Here is a 3,737-nt window from a genome sequence, read left to right as displayed (position 1 = left end):
AAGTGACTTTCCCAGGCTTACACAGCTAGTAAGTGTCAAGTGTCTGAGGCCAGATTTGAACTCAGGTCCTCCTGAATCCAGGGCTGGTGCTTTATCCACTGTACCATCTAGCTGCTCCCAGAGATGACATTTGAAATCAGGTATTCTTGACTTTGAGGCTAACTCTCCTGAGTATACTATGCTTCTCAATAAAGGAATATGATAAATTTAAATAAATCATATAAAACTTTATTATTATGCCTATCTTGGAGTTTTATTCTGTACAATATTCTATCAATGCAAACAGTTAGGAATTGTGTATTTTCTAAATTTCATGTCTCCCCAAAGCTTAGCATAGCACTCTTCTCAAAGTAGGTGACTGATAATTGTTGCATGAATGATTAGAATGAAGGATTAGAAGTGAAAGTCATTTTGTTTTTTGCAGGGCAATGAGGGTTAAGTGACTTGCCCAGAGTCACACAGCTAGTAAGTGTCAAGTGTCTGAGGCCGGATTTGAACTCAGGTACTCCTGAATCCAGGCCCTGTGCTTTATCCACTGAGCTATCTAGCTGCCCAAAAGTCATTTTTAAACACAATGGATACTAATTTATTTATGGGCAGTTGTTATTCATATTGTTTACCTATTCAGACATTGGGAAATATTCATTCTTAATTTCTTGTATCATATATGCAGAACAGAACCACTTGTGAATGCCAATTTCAGGATTAATAGCCTCTAGCTGACTCAGTGTGGAAGTTCAGGGGCTTCTCACCTGTATTTTCCTTTCTGATTTGGGAAGGGAGCTTTGATTTGCTCTGATTTTGATCTGTACTGTTTAGACTCTCCTCAGACAATCTGGAGCCCTTAATGCATTACAGCTAAAAACTCCCAAGCTGAAGTGATTCTCTTGGCCACAGCCTCTCTCAGAGCTGGGATTACAGGTGTGATACACCACTCCCAGCTGTGAATATTCTAAATATTCCATTAGGATGATTATGGTTCTTATAAACTCTCTCCTAGATTCAGGCTTGTTGGATTAGGAGATCAATACATAGCAAGAAATATCTAGTACTAACAAATATCTAATAGTAAAGATTGGAAAGAATTAGGATTAGCCCAGCCCATAGTTTAATCTATAGTTCTAAAACACCCTAACCTGCTTTGTCTATCTTATAAAAATTACATCTGGGGAGCAGCTAGGTGGCACCGTGGATAAAGCACTGGCCCTGAGTTCAGGAGGACCTGAGTTCAAATCTGGCCTCAGACCCTTGACACTTACTAGCTGTGTGACTCATGGCAAGTCACTTAACCCTCATTCCCCCAGAAAAAAAACAAAACACAACCAAAAAACAAAACACACACAAACAAAACAACAACAACAACAACAAAACTTCATCCTTTTAATGGCTTGAGGCCATCCAGAACCATTCAGTGAGGCAGCTAGGTGGTATAGTGAACAGAGCACAAGACTTAAGAGTTGTTAATATGGACTCTGTAATGACTATACCAAATGTTAGAACTTCCCTTCTTCACAAGGCAGCAGAACAAAGGAGTTGTACAACAACCAGCCAATTAGAAGGATTTTTGAGACAATTAGAAGGATTTTGAGACCCAGAGATGCTTTGGGAGTAAACTCCAACTGAATTTGGAGATGCCTGACACTGCCAGAAACCACAGAACCAGCTTTGATCAGCAGAGCAACCTTCAACAGGAGTTGCAGGCTCAAGATCTTGTTCAGGTCTTTCTAAATACCCTATTTAGTGTGTGAAGAAATCAGTGCCCTGTGCCTGGAATTCTCTGTCCATAACCAGCCTTGTTCTCTTCCTTGATTGGTGCATTTCTTGCCTCCTTTTGTTACATACATACACACATGCATATATATACACATACATATATTTGCATATGTATATATGTATTTGTAAATATATATGTATATACATACATATCTAATATTTAACATCTTTTTTTTCTGGGGGGTTCCCAAGTTTATTGGAAAGAATGCAAAAATAAACATTAAACAGCTCTTCTTGGTATTTTGAAGTTCATCCCAACCATGGGCTGGGTAATTTGCAGTTTGGAGAAACTGCCAAAGTCCAGGAGTTTCAACATTTCTTTAGTATCAGGGTTCACTTCAGTAATCTCCTGATCCAAAGCAGAGACCTCAGGAACATAGTTATCCCTCCTTTCTCTTTCTTCTTCCTGCAATTTGATGGAGATACTTCTCACAGGGCCTCTCTGGATACACTTCATCAGATGAGTAACATATCCCACAATCCTGTTGCAGAGCTTCTTGCTGGGGATGATGGTGATCTCCTTCCTTGCATATGTGCTTGTTTGTATGGAAGGCATTGCCCAGGTGGGTGTAGTACTTTTCGATGATGACCCATGCCGCCTTCTTCACGATCTTGGTCCAAACACCACCCATGTTGGCTGCTGGGGGTGAAGAGAGTCTAATATCTAACATATACTATATATACAAAGGTTGTCATGCCAGGTTGGGAGTGGGGATAAGCTCCCACTCTCTATAAAATGCTCCAATGGTGTGCATCTCAAATAGCCTCTGACAACTGAAGTCCAACTCCTGGCCTTCTTGTGGCAAAACTGTTTCCACTAACAGGAGAAGGGGTGAAGGCGAGTCACTGGTGCCTTAAAAGCAGTCGTTTCAGGCAGGTGGGGCTTGTCAGCCTTGGTAGGCAACTTGCCTAGGGGAAGGAAAACCCTGATTTTAAACCTCCGCTGCCTTGCGGCTATACCCATATATGGGAAAAGCTTTGGGAGTTAACCCCGAGGAAAAATCAGGAGTTGGAGTCCCTTAGGCATTTGGATGTTGGACATCACATCCCTCTGGCAACTCCTGTGGCGGCACTGGTGCCAAACTGTGCTGGCTCTGCCTTTCCTTTGGATCCACCAATGTCGTGGACAGGGAAAACCTGCTGCATGGGCAACAGTTTGTTTTCCATATTGATCTGCCCAGGCCAGTGCCCTGGAGGGGACACTCCAGCTACTCCTCCTGGGGTAGATAAAACACACAGCCACACTGTGGTCTGTGGCTCTTCAAGGTGCTGATCCATGGTTGTCAGCGACTGGTGGAGGCCTACTACTATATATACATACATATACATATACATATACATATACATATACATACATATGTAGATATATGTATATATACAGAAGTATACACACAATATAATGTATAATACATTTGTGTGCATGTATGTATGCATGCATGCATACATACATACATACACCACTCTGGGCTTTCCCCCAATGCTATTCTTGCATTAGGCTGAATGTTCCACATGATCATGTATTTACCTACTTAATAAGGATTACTCTTGACTTTTACAGTTTTCTTCCCTTTGGAAAAGAGGGATCCATGTCCCATAGGGTTTTTGCCTTACTTTTTTACAGAGTCAAGAAGAGCTAAGTTTGCTTCTTGCCTCAAATGCAGTTGTGTCATGAAGGAAACTAATTTAACCTTTGGAACTTAGTTTTTTCATCTAGAAAATGAGAGGGTTGGACTTAAGGTCCCTCAAGTTACTTCTAGCTCTAAATCTATGATCCTGTGAGCTCCCTGGATGTTGTTCATCTATGGGTTTGTACAACTTTGTTTCTGGACCTGGGTAAAAATGGGGGCTGAAGATAGCAGTGACAAAGTGAGCATATATATCTTATGACTTTCCCCCGCTATTAGTGAGTATGTCTACTGGATATGTTTGTACACCATCAACAAAGCCTATTTTAAAATTAACTG

The 3,737-nt window shown here is 41.0% G+C and overlaps 1 pseudogene; it reads right to left on the bottom strand.

The window, feature by feature from the left end:
• Positions 1-1,993: 1,993 nt before the first annotated feature.
• Positions 1,994-2,405, bottom strand: LOC122735707 (annotated as a pseudogene).
• Between the last annotated feature and the right edge of the window lie 1,332 nt (positions 2,406-3,737).

The sequence above is a fragment of the Dromiciops gliroides genome, chromosome 1 (genome assembly GCF_019393635.1).
Source record: "Dromiciops gliroides isolate mDroGli1 chromosome 1, mDroGli1.pri, whole genome shotgun sequence".
NCBI classification, from domain to species: Eukaryota; Metazoa; Chordata; class Mammalia; order Microbiotheria; family Microbiotheriidae; genus Dromiciops; species Dromiciops gliroides.
This window is presented reverse-complemented; position numbering and strand designations above follow the sequence as displayed.